Raw genomic sequence first — 13,711 nt, forward strand, 5'->3', positions numbered from 1 at the left:
ATAAGAAAGCCTTCCTTAGTGACCAATGCTAAAAAATAGAGGAAAATAATACAATGGGAAAGACTAGAGGTCTCTTCAAGAAAACTAGAGATACCAAGGGAATATTTCATGCAAAGGTGGACACAATAAAGGACAGAAACGGTATGGACCTAACAGAAGCAGAAGATATTAAGAAGAGGTGGCAAGAATACACAGAAGAACTATACAAAAAAAGACCTTCATGACCCAGATAACCACAATGGTGTGATCACTCACCTAGAGCCAGACATCCTGGAATGCAAAGTCAAGTGGACCTTAGGAAGCATCACTACAAACAAGGCTAGTGGAGGTGATGGAATTCCAGTTGAACTATTTCAAATCCTAAAAGACGATGCTGTGAAAGTGCTGCACTCAATATGCCAGCAAATATGGAAAATTCAACAGTTGCCACAGGACTGGAAAAGGTCAGTTTTCATTCAAATCCCAAAGAAAGGCAATGCCAAAGAATGTTCATGGGGTTGCAAAGAGTTGGACACGACTGAGCGACTGAACTGATGGAACTGGATGCCATGATCTTAGTTTTTTGATTGTTGAGTTTTAAGTCAGCTTTTTCACACTCTACTTACACTTTCATCAAGAGGCTCTTCATTTCTGTTCACTTTCTGCCATAAGGGGGGCATAATCTGCATATTTGAGGTTATTGATATTTCTCCGGGCAATCGATTCCAGCTTGTGCTTCATCCAGCCCAGCATTTTGCATGATGTACTTGTATAGAAGTTAAATAAGCACAGTGACAACATACAGTTTTGACATACGCCTTTCCCAATTTGTATGAGTCTGTTGTTCCAAGTCTGGTTCTAACTGTTGCTTCTTGACCTGCATACAGATTTCTCAGGAGGCAGGTCAGGTGGTCTGGTATTTCCATCACTTGAAGAATTTTCCACAGTTTGTTGTGATCCACACAGTCAAAGGCTTTGGCGTAGTCAATAAAGCAGAAGTAGATGTTTTTCTGGAATTCTCTTGCTTTTTCTATGAGTCACTAGATGTTGGCAATTTGTTCTCTGGTTCCTCTGTCTTTTCTAAATTTAGCTTGAACACGTGGAAGTTCTCGGTTCATATACTGCTGAAGCCTGGCTTGGAAATTTTTGAGCATTACTTTGCTAGCATGTGAGATGAATGCAATTGTGCAGTATTTTGAGTATTCTTTAGCATTGCCCTTCTTTGTTACTGGAATGAAAACTGAGCTTTTCCAGTCCTGTGGCCACTGCTGAATTTTCCATATTTGCTGGCATATTGAGTTCAGTACTTTCACAGCATCATCTTTCAGGATTTGAAATAGCTCAACTGGAATTCCATCACCTCCACTAGCCTTGTTCGTAGTGATGCTTCCTAAGGCCCACTTGACTTTGCATTCCGGGATGTCTGGCTCTAGGTGAGTGATCACACCATTGTGGTTATCTGGGTCATGAAGGTCTTTTTTGTATAGTTCTTCTGTGTATTCTTGCCACCTCTTCTTAATATCTTCTGCTTCTGTTAGGTCCATACCGTTTCTGTCCTTTATTGTGTCCATCTTTGCATGAAATGTTCCTGTGGTATCTCTAATTTTCTTGAAGAGACCTCTATCTTTACCATTCTATTATTTTCCTCTATTTCTTTGCATTGATCACTGAGACTTTCTTATCACTCCTTGCTATTCTTTGGAACTCTGCATTCAGATGGGTATATCTTTCTTTTCTCCTTTGCCTTTTGCTTCTCATCTTTTCTCAGCTATTTGTAAGGCCTCCTCAGACAACCATGTGCCCTTTTGCATTTCTTCTTCTTGGGGATCATTTTATCATCACCTCCTGTACAATGTTAAGAACCTCCATTCCTAACAGAGTTATTCAGGCACTCTATCTAGCAGATCGAATCCCTTGAATCTATTTGTCACTTACACTGTATAATCATGATTTTGATTTAGCATTTAATTATACTGCTATATAGGTATATATGTGTGCTTCTTAAGTAATACATAAAATCGAAATATTTAGCACAGTTTTGAAGTCCTACTACTGTTACATATGTACAGGATAGTGTTGACCACTGGCAATAGTTTAGAGGCCAGTGGGAAGGCAGACCTTGAAAGAAATCAGTTGAATAGCTTGAAGAAATAATAACTATTAGAGTATAGACTCATACTCTGGGATACTGGGGAAGGTCTCTTAGCATAGAAATGGCATCTATGAGGAGACATTATCAGTGCTGAGGCTTCAAGACATAAAGATGTTATTCTTACCTAAAAATTAAGAAAAAAATTCAATTTAGTAGGCCCAGTTTCTTCATTAGTAAGGCAAGAGATTATGCAAAAATAGCAAAAATTTTTCTGAAAAACCATTTCTCTGGAGTTCATAAAACAAAGGACTTAATGTATGATGTTAATGTATAATGTTAATGAATGATAGTTCCCTCCTTTGTAAAGTGGCTAAAGGAAAAGTCCAAAATAACTGGAACACAGAGGAAATATATCTCATTTTAAACAAGACAGATAACTTTTTCTTCTTTCCCAACAAGGGAGGCAAACTAATTTTTGTTTTATGTCCCATCTCCAAAGAAACAAAAAGGATAAATAAAAGAGAGCTATAAGACACCAAGTAAAATACCCTCTGAGAATATAGGTTCATTTTTTGAAAATCAAACCTCATAATTGAGTCTAATTTTTTAAAAAGAGGCAGAAAGAGAAAGAAAAGGAGAAAGAGAGGAGGGAAGGGAAGCGATGGAAAAGAGAGAGGGAAGAAGACATTTAGAACAGAAGCTCAGTAAATGTTATCAAATCCTCATAGCCTGCTCTTGACATTTCAGCATTTTAAAGAAGATGGACTAGTTCTTCCCCTTTAAAATTCTACATGCTGCCCAAAGATGTATAAGCTTCTTTATATTTTTAGGAAGACCTGTAGGTAAACAGCAAAACTCCTGAGAGATGATCAGAATCATGGTAGAGTGTTAGAAATAACATCCTTCAAAGTGAAAGACCAAACAATTTTCAGGAGATAATAACCAACATTCCTCTAAATCCTGACCATTGTAAATAATAGGTTTTGCCACGTGAGCAATAAACCAGGAAGACTTTCGATACATCCACATACACACAAGGTGGTAGAATCAAAGACAATGTAGGAAAAAGTTAAGTTCAAATGCTGAATAATATTTATACTTATAATATGTAAATGGCAGCTGGGTGCTACTCATAAAATTTTAGTAATGGTAGGAGCCTTAGTAATCAACCTTATCTCCCTTACAATTGTAGTGAAAACAAAACAAACAAACAAAAAAACATGAAATAGAAAATCATACAGTCACATTTCATCCACTTCATAATTTTTCCCCTTAGTAGCCCAGATAGTATGATTTTATTTAGTTCCTAAACAGAAAATCTTGAACTACTACTGTCTGGTAGCCAATTACTCCTTCTGAGGGCACCATGCATATCTCATTTTTTGCTTAAATTCCAGTGTTTATACTGTCTGCTGAAACCAAAATCATCTTGTTGAATATCACCTGAAAATACCATAAAAAATCTTATTCAGGTTACATAATAAATGAGCTGGGAGAAGGGTCAAAGGGGTGTTAGAGGAATTCTGGTACAAAATCCTTTAATCAGATTTTCTCCAAATCCATTAATTTAGTCAGATTGTTTTGTTCACACTAAGAACTAAAGAAATGAGAATTTTCATTTGGGAGGAGTGAATGGATGGAGAAGGTGAAGGTTGAAGGGCTCAGAACTATCTCTATGAAACCAAAATATATTACCCAGCAGTATTATTTATCCAGAGCAACTTTGGCCATATTGCAATGCTCTGTAGGTCTGTACTTGTAATGAAGATTCCCTTAATCTCAGGGTTCATTTCTTTCCACAATAATTCCAGTAGAAGACACTCCACCTGAGCATCAGTCTGCTGTTTAATTAGAACACAAGTAAACCCATGGTCAGATGTGTCATTATCTAGAATAGCTTCCATGGAAAACTGGGGATGACCAAGGCTTGTCCCAGGCCCTCACCTCCTTCCCTACCTTTGTAGTGCTCACCACCTAAATAAAGTGAGTAGCAGCATACTGATATGGACAGAGTTTCCTTCAGGATGTCATATAAGGGACCACAAGAAGGAGGAAGCAATCCCACTCTTCCAGAAGAGACAAAATCAACCACTTAGCATGGAGGTTTTCAATACAACCTGGTACCCATGTCTGGAAACAGAACTCTGAAGTCAGATAGACCTGTATTTGAAGAACTCAAGTCTCTCTAGTCTTGTCACCAACTTGGGAAAATGAGTTCTCTCTGTGGTTTAGGGAAAGATGTAGTGACATGTAAAGCAACACCACAGAGATTAGCATGGAGTGACTTCTCAACACATGTCAGATCTTCTCCGTGAACTAGACTTTCCCCTTCAATATTTTTGGACTCCTGCTTCCCTAAAGACCTACCCTATGATGAAGATTTAAAGTTCTCTACATATTGATGGGTCTTCAACACCTGACATAAACAGAACCTTTGGTTCCAAAATTTTGTAGTTCTTTTTTTATCATGAAAATATAAATGTATATCCCATGGATTTCCAGGCTGATATAAAGTATTTTCAGTATAATATCATTATTTAATTGAGAGGGGTCAAGTAAGAAAACAAATCAATTGGGGCTAAGAAACAATATTTTCACTTCATAAAAGGCTTTTTAAATAATTCAAATAAATCTTTGTCACAAATAAAATTTAATATCATGCGGAATCAGTGATATACCTTTTGACCTGTAATCTGCCAAAAGTAGACAAACGGAAAATTGAAAGCAGTCACCTAAAAGTTATGTGTAAATCCATGGCTGATTCATATCAATGTATGACAAAACCCACTGAAATGTTGTGAAGTGATTGGCCTCCAACTAATAAAAAAAAAAAAAATAAAAAACAACAACAACAAAAATAAATAAATAAAAGTTATGTTGATATGAACCTGTGAATAGATCACAGTGTGTTGGGTTGGCAGAAATAGTGAGGACCTCTCTGATTTACCATTAAGGTGGAAGGTAAAAGTAACACATATTAAATTATGACTAAGTATTTTTGAAACAAGTCTTTGTGGCAATAACTTCTTAATTCCTTCTAACTTAGCCAAGATATATGCATATAAAACTACTGAAACCATATTAAATTATGACTAAGTGTTTTTGAAACAAGTCTTTGTGGCAATAACTTCTTAATTCCTTTTCACTTAGCCAAAATATACACATATAAAACTACTGAAACCCTTATTTATGGCCACACAGACCAATTTTGGATTAACAGAGAAAGTCACCATCTTACAAACAGTAAATCCATAGTCTTACAGGCTTTAATTAAAAGACATTCATCATCCAAACATTAAATGAACTTGAAGGAAATAGAAGACAAAAATATCACCTTTTTGATTGCTGATGATTCTGGAATGCTGTGATTGGGAGAGCTTAACATCCCCAAAAATAGCACCAGATTTTAAAAAACAACCCTCCAAGTGGTTTAATTAGTGGGCAAACCAAGTCTTCAAAAATAAGTTTGTACATATAAAAGCCAGCATGCAATGTTCCAGGGACCAAGTCATAGCTGTAACAGTCTGTATAACACAGCACCCCATATTTAACCAGATGTTTTTCTTTTGGAAAAGTAACTAAATCTACAGATCACTAGTTACCCTTTTCCCTACCATACTGGAGTCTCCACTTGATATGAAAAATCTCTACACTCCTTCACTTAGCTCATATGGTGTTTATGGGGTATAGCTAGAATGTGAGCTCTGAACCCAGACTTGGTGCACATGTTGGAACACCACCTCTTCCCCGCTTCCTTTACCTTTTTTTTACAATTTCTGTGTCTATAAAATAAATATAATAATAGTTTTAATTCACAGGGTTGATATTAGTATTTGTCTTAGTTTGCATTTACCCAGGAGCAGACTGTAAGAGAAAGATTCTAATGCAGGGGTAGGGAAAATATACAGGGAGAATAAAGCAGCCAATAAAGAATGTATTATACAGCCAGCTACCACAACGCAGTGGAGTTTAATCCTGTCAGGAAATTTTGGAAATGGTTTAAACTCACAACTCAGAAACAACCCATATGAGGGACAAAGGAGCTGGGCTATTTATACACCAACACTTGTCAGTTAAAGTGCTCCCGGACAAAAGTACAAGGGCCAAAACAATTCCAGAAAAGTTCCTCAGCCACAAAGATGCAGATACTGCTGCTTGAAGTCTGCTACTGCACAATGACGTGGGCGAAACTGAATGAATTAATGTACCTGAAGTGTCTAGACCAGTGCACAGCTCGTGGAAAGAGTTCCATAAGTGTTACTTACTATTACTGATAATATCAGTATTATTACTATTACTATGCCCAGAGGCATCACATAATGCCACTCATATTTATGTCAATGGCCTACTACCAGGACATTTGTTGATGCTCCCAGTAGAGTAGCTATTCCATAACATTTGATGATCATCAATATGTTGAAGCAGACTCAACCAAAATGGCTCAAAATGAGAAATCAGGGAATATTAGCATTTGCAAACTATCATCCTATGGGATGAAGTCCAAAGCAACGACAACCTCAAAGAGAAATTCCTTTTCCATGAATCACTGAGTCTTTCTTTACCCTCATAAAATCCACCGTCTCTGCCTTGGCTGCCAATATTAGGCATGACCCTGAGTCCTTACAACAGGCTACAGCAGTTTCCTCCATCTGAATGCTATAGAAATGCCTGACCCAGAACTGATGTCCGCCAGAACGTGGGTTAAAACGTTACCAAAGGAGATAAGCAGACTCTAAAAACTTCCTCTTTTCAAACTGCTGCATCTATAAAATTCCTCCTGGACTCAAACAGGGAGCCTCAGACACCAAATCAGCTAGAAGCAGCAATCGCTTATCGAGGCCACAGACACTGGATGACATGGAATCCACGTATGGAGCAGTTACTGTGTCGAAGCTAATTCAGACAGTGGCAGCGTGGTGGGTGATGGGTTGGGAGAAGTGACTATTATGTGGAAGACAGATCTGCCTCAAAGAACAATGAGACCTGTTAGGGAGAAGTGGTTTAGCCATATTAAATACCATTCACTATGGACCTGTGCTTACGTTTGATGACATATAATGACAAGAATAAAGTGTCAAGATTTGTCACAAAGCATGGCACATGGAATTATCATATGATAGAAATTAGGCTGAAGGGGTATGTGAATCAGGTTGCATGGGAACTGAACCTTTCAAGAGGATGTGGTGAAGAGGCCCCTAGTTCATTACTCAGCATTTATTCTTTTCTTCTTCCCCATATCAACAGCCCAATTTGCTCCCAGGAGATAAACGTGGCCAAGTAAACAACTGTAGCTCCCATCCAGCGTCCCTTCAAGTTATGTGGTGACTGATGAGTTGAAAATTCTCTGCCTTTTTGACTGCCTCCCTTTCTGATGGAGCACAAATATCATCTTGTCCTCTATAGGAGCCTTGACAGTGGAAGTCAAGTGCTAAGGAAGCAATAGCAAACAGGCAAAGGAGCTTAGGCCTCTGATACAGTCTATGGAGCCACCATATTGAATCTTGAGTATCTATCTCTGGAATGATACAAGATGAATATTTTCTACACTATGACATCTTTAAAATTGGGATGAGACTTACAGTTGATAGTGTTTTAAATTGTTCTCTACTAAGTAATTACTGTTTGCCTTGACGAAGTGTAGACAATATAGTCATTGGTATTTCTATGGGCTTCACTTCAACAGAATTATGTTCTGTATTGATACAACTCATGTTAAGCTTAAATCCCATTTAAGATGTCTTGCAAAAGATTATACTATGATTCAATGTTGAAATGGAAAGTTACTGGTATACAGAAAGGTATGGAAACAGAGCAGCAAGCTATGAATTTGATATTAGGAAAGCAAATATTAATGATTGAAAAACTGAAAAGATTTTCACATTTTTTTAGTAAGGTGACAAATGCTTTCAGCAGGAAAATATCCACACAAGTATACAAAGCTGTGTTGCAGTGTGCTACAAAGATATATACTTAGAAAATTATTGTCTCTCTCAGGCCAAGCAAGGAGAACTCAATCATCAAAATATGCAGAGTGGTTATTAGGAATTTGGAAGAAAAATCCCAGAGACGAAAGTGGGGATTATTAAGAAATGCCACATCACCAACACTATTGATGTTACAAGACAATATTGAATGAACAATCATGGACATCAGTGACTACAAGTCAAACAGGCATTCAGAAGGGACTCTGAATATAAGGTTTAAGACTGCCCTAAACAATTTATTCTGCTTATTTTTCTTTCTGCACGTTCAAAAGTGATACATGAACAAAATTCTAAGCATAGAAGAGACCAGCAGACAGGAAAATTCTGAGACCAGTAAGTCTCAGTCTGAGTCGGCAGTAAGATGAAAGGGGCCTGAAGGAAGGAAAGGCAATGACAAAAACTCTTACATTTAAAGTGGTATTTGCTAGAGGTAACGGCCTCAGAGAAAACATACACTAAACAGCCTTTAGCAAGAGTTGGGGATTAAGGAAAGAAAATTTTCTTCACCAGGGTTAAAAGTAACAGCATTTTAGGGGATTGTGGGCAGAATCAGTTTTGAGGGATCTGAAATTGACATTTTAACTGCTATTCACCACTAGCAGCTTCTGCTTTGATTACACTTTTATAACTCCATCATAAAAGGGGCAAAAGCAGAACTTAAAAATTCCTGATGCAAGGTGGTTACATCTTGAAAACCAATAACGGGGCTTATTTATTGAAGCTGAACACCAATGAGCATGTGCATGTTCGGTCGCTAAGCCGTGTCCAACTCTTTGCGACCCCATGAACTGTAACCCACCAGGCTCCTCTGTGCATGAGATTTCCCAGGCAAGAATACTGCAATAGGTTGCCATTTCCTCCTCCAGAGGATCTTCCTGATCCAGGGATCATTTATACTAATGACTCCTGTGTTGGAAGGCGGATTCTTTACCACTGAGCCACCTAGGAAGCCCACACCAAGGAGCATTACATGGTAATTATGAAAAAATTAGAAGTACAGAGAGTAACATGGATGGATCTTAAAATCCCAAGGCTCAGGAGAAACACACACATGATACATAATACTGGAAAAAATTTCTTCACATTGAAACAAATATATATATAAAACAATGATACTCATTTGAGAAAACACATGCATGCAAAAACATCCACACTAAACTCAGAATAATTCCCTGTATGTGTAAATAGGAGGGGTCCAGGGTTGAGAAGAAACGAACAAGCTATTATTCAATTCAGCCAGTGATGATAATGGGTCACAAACTGAAAAATAATGAACTACATCTGATGCCTCTTCTCATGAAAAAAGTCTCTGCATAAATTGGAAGTTTAAAGAAGCTTCAATAAATAGGCTCTGTTATTCTAAAATTCAAGAGAGAAAAGGGCTACTATTCATATATTATGCATATATTATTATATACTTAAAAAAACAGATAGAAGGATGAACTTAATAAGCGCTTTTAAGAATTAATAAAAATGTACCACTATTCAAAGGTGATACTAATCAACACCTTTCCTCTCCAAAATCTAAATAAAATATAACATTGAGTGATTTTTGGTAATTGCCCTTTTAATTTTATCAAACAATGCTTTCAGTAAAATCGGAAAACATCAACATTTAATTGAATTTATTTTTAAATATTAAAATATTCTTCTGTGTTTCTTTAACGTGTTTACCCAAGCTTCATTTCTTCTGCTAGTTTATTTTTTGCATGTTAAATTCTGGAGTAACCTTGTAGAGGTAAATTCTAGATATGTGATCTGCATTTCCTATTTCTCTGTGTCAGTCTGTTGTACTGATAATTTCAACATGAGAACCCAGCTACAAGCTTTACTGTCTTCAGTAAATGGAAAGATTCATATACTCCTCACTTGTACTTCTAAAGAAGGCATGTGGAGCACACAAAGAGAAATAGTTTAGGAAATGAAGAAAGCACATCCCTGTTGGTTGGGGGAAAAAGGAAAACTGCATCAACAGAACAAGTATCCTCCTACCTTACACCTACCAGGGTTTCTCAGCCTTACCCCTGTAGAGTAGGGGTAGGTCAGACAATACTCTGCTCTGGTGCTATCCTACGTGTTGTTGGATGTTACATCCAACCCACTGGATGCCAATAGAAACCAACCCCCCACAATGTGAAGTGGGCACAATCACTCAGTTGAGAAGCACTACTCTATAGGAATAAGGGCAACATCCTAAAATCCACTGCAGAGCAAGCACTGTGATTTAGCAGTGTTCAGGAAAGGCTTAGGCATCATCGACTGTGTGCCTTGTACCATGGAGAGTACTGTTTTATGCTACCTCACTATGAAGATGTTTAATAACAACAAAAACAGCACCAACTAGATATCAAAAACTTACTGCTGCCTCTTGTCCTTTCTTCTAGTAAAGGCCTACTCATTTTTTCCATGGAGATAAACTCTCCTCCATCAATTATGAATAGGGGGAGGCTTGCCCATCAAGCTGTCTCACTCACTCCTAGGCAGTGGAGTGAGTGGATAATCTCTCTCTGACTGAAGCAAAAGAAAGATAGGAAAAGGGCAGAGGCCATTCATCCTTGTGAAGAATCCTTGAGAAGCCATCCTGTTGCTCCTTCTCAGATTTAGTAAGATGCCCTTATTTTTTTATCCTTTCTGATACTTGTCTTCTTTGAATCCTTAAAGTGCCTTCATTTATTTTCTACTTTGGCTAAATTAACTGGTTTGGGGTTTTGGGATTTGCCATCCAAAGATTCCAATTGGTCAACAATCATTTATTGTACTGAACTATGGGGCTACACTGCTGGCTCAGATGGTAGAGAATCTGCCTGCTAGTGCAGGAGACCCAGGTTCAATTTCTGGGTGGGGAAGAATCTTCTGGAGAAGTAAATGGCAACACACTCCAGTATTCTTGCCTGGGAAATCCCATGGACAGAGGAGCCTGGGGGCCTACAGTCCATGGGGTCACAAAGAGTCAGACAGGACTTAGCGACTAAACAACAACAAAACAACGACTGAGCGCTGTGTTCTCACTGTGGCACATGTTGCCTCAGTCACAGTCAGCTAGTAATCCAGGGCCCAGCATGTCGTAAGTCCTCTTCCTGTTACAGGAAGCAGACGTGAGGTTGTGGAGTGCACCTTCTCCATTCAGGCGGCCGGGGAATCACCCGGAGAGCTTCCTCAAACAGCAAGTGCTTACATCTCGCACGCACAGATTTTGACTCAATGGGCCATGACAATGGTTTTCAGCAAAGTGCTATTGAAAATGTACTATGTACAAGGCAGTGTCCTTGGTTACTTAATTTGAAATCACGGGTAGAAAAAACAGGAGGAATTATATTTTTAGTTAAAAGAAAACTGAAAATTAGATGTGGTATCATGACCATAGAATTTGGTGGTAATCTCATAAGGCCTGCCCAGACTTTGGAGTATAAACACCCTTTTTTCCTTACTCAGTGCTTCTTAGATTTTAGTGTATTTAACAATGACTATACATGGTTGTTATCCCCAAAATCATCTATAATAAACTATATGGTTGACACTTTTGATAATATGCTAGTTTTGCAAAAAACATATACTTTGTGGCCCTTTATAATAAAAGGGCCAAAAATATATACTTTGCAAATCCAAACCCGTATACTTTGTGGTCCTTTATAGAAAAAGTCTGCTGACATGAGAATTTTCTTGTTTAATCCTCATAATAGCCCCACGAGTAACAATAACTAATGCATACTAAGGAGTTCTGTATAAGATTTTAAGTACATTGTTTCACTTATTGCCTTCAACAATTATCCTACTAGGGAGGTACTATTGGAACACTTATTCTAGAGATAGAGAAATTGAGGCAAGGTAAAGTAACTTTCCCATATCTACATGGCTTGTAGTTGTTGAAGCTAGTATTGTAATTCATGTATGTTGACTCTGGAGCTGCAGCTCTGTGTTAAAGTGCATGGTTGTCACTTTCAAGCTATGGCAGTGTAAAAAAATTTATAGAAAGAAAACTCAAATAAATTGAAGACGGAACACTTATTCTGTCTTTCCTCTCCTGGAGAATGGAGCTCTCCAGCTGTCGGATCTAGAAAGAAACAAGATGAAAGACATCCCAAAGAGGCCTTTCTCTCAGTGTTTATCTATGATTATTTCTCCACTCTTTGCTGAGCTGAAGGAGAAGAGCCAGGCGTGCGGAGGCAACCTGGGATCCATCAAGGAGCTGCGTGGGGCCATCTACCTGGGGGAGGAGGCCTGCCCCGGCATCTCAGACACCATGGTGGCCCAGCTGGTGCAGCGGCTGCAGAGATATTCTCTAAGTGGTGGAGGAACTTCATCCCATTGAAATCCCTTTGGCATTTGGGGTTTTGTTTTTCCTTTTCTTCTCCACGCCAGGATAGCAAAGCCCGATAGGAAGAAGAAAGACTCCCTCTTCCTTCCAAGCAATAGCTCAGCTAATGAGAGACTATCACAACTTAGCCGATGGAAAGCCACGGCCTGTTTGTTTACTCTAGCCTCCTAACTTCCTTTCCTATAACAGAGTTCTCCTCTCCATTTTTGCAGGGGACTCACACAGGAACCGCCATGGTTGAAGAATTGTGATTCTTTGCTGATCCTGAATAAACCCATTTTTGCTGTCTACTGGTTTTAGGTCAACAGTAGGTAGAATACTGGCCCCCCAAAAGATGTCAACGCCTTAATCTCCGAGCTTGTAAATACGTTACTGTATATGGCAAAAGGAACCTGAAGATGTAAATAAGTATTTTGAGATGGGAAAAGGATCCTAGATTATCCTGGTGGATCCAATGAAATTACAAGTTCCTGATAAGTGAAAGAGGAAGCAGGAGGGGCAGAGGAGGAGATGTGATGATGGAAGCAGAGGTCTGAGTGATTTGGGGCCACAAGGCAAGGAATGTGGGTAGCCTCTAGGATCTGGGAAAGGTTAGGAAATGGATTCTCCTCTGAGGCTGCAGAAGGAACCAGCCCTGTTAACAGTTTGATTTTAGTTCAGTGAAATCTACTTTGGATTTCTAACCTTCAGCATGGTAAAATGATAAATTTTAGTAGTTTTGTTAGGGGAAGCACACTGATTGAAACCGCCCACCCTGGCCAGGCACCACAGTAACCATTTGCATGAGTTGTTTTATGACAGGAGATCCTGATAAGGAATACGGAACTATTAAGCTACCACCAACCAGAAGAGTTCGGGAAAGCTCAAAAGGAGACACCGTGAGTCCGTCCACTTCCCAGAATCCCTCTCGCTAGCATCCATCTTGGCTGAGCGATGCGTGCACCACCAGGAAAGACTCTGAATTAGAATGATTGGCCAAAGACGACCCAGAAACTAATCCCATCACCGTAAAACCCAAGACTGCGAGCCACGCGGCAGAGCAGTTCTCCTGGGTTCCCTTACCTACTGCTCTCCACCCGGGTGCCCTTTCCCAATAAAATCTCTTGCTTTGTCAGCATGTGTCTCCTCGGACAATTCATTTCCGAGTGTTAGACAAGAGCCCACTCCTGGGGCCCTGTAGGGGGCCTCCCCCTTCCTACAACAGTTTCAAGTCAATAAGTGTGTGGGAATTTGTTATAGCAGCCATAGGAAACTCATATAAGGGCCATATTTTCCTACGTGGGCCACACTTTAGTAGACACACAAAGGCAGCAACACAGGGCGTTATTATCATTCAAGCCA

At 39.0% G+C, this 13,711-nt stretch overlaps 1 long non-coding RNA gene across 1 annotated transcript; it reads left to right on the forward strand.

Moving 5' to 3' along the window:
• Nucleotides 1-1,104: 1,104 nt before the first annotated feature.
• On the forward strand, nucleotides 1,105-13,484 carry LOC133051905 (uncharacterized). Its single transcript, XR_009691940.1, has 2 exons — nucleotides 1,105-1,412; nucleotides 12,583-13,484. It is a non-coding gene; the product is annotated as an uncharacterized LOC133051905 (long non-coding RNA).
• Nucleotides 13,485-13,711: the final 227 nt, after the last annotated feature.

Source organism: Dama dama, chromosome X (genome assembly GCF_033118175.1).
Source record: "Dama dama isolate Ldn47 chromosome X, ASM3311817v1, whole genome shotgun sequence".
Classification (NCBI taxonomy): domain Eukaryota; kingdom Metazoa; phylum Chordata; class Mammalia; order Artiodactyla; family Cervidae; genus Dama; species Dama dama.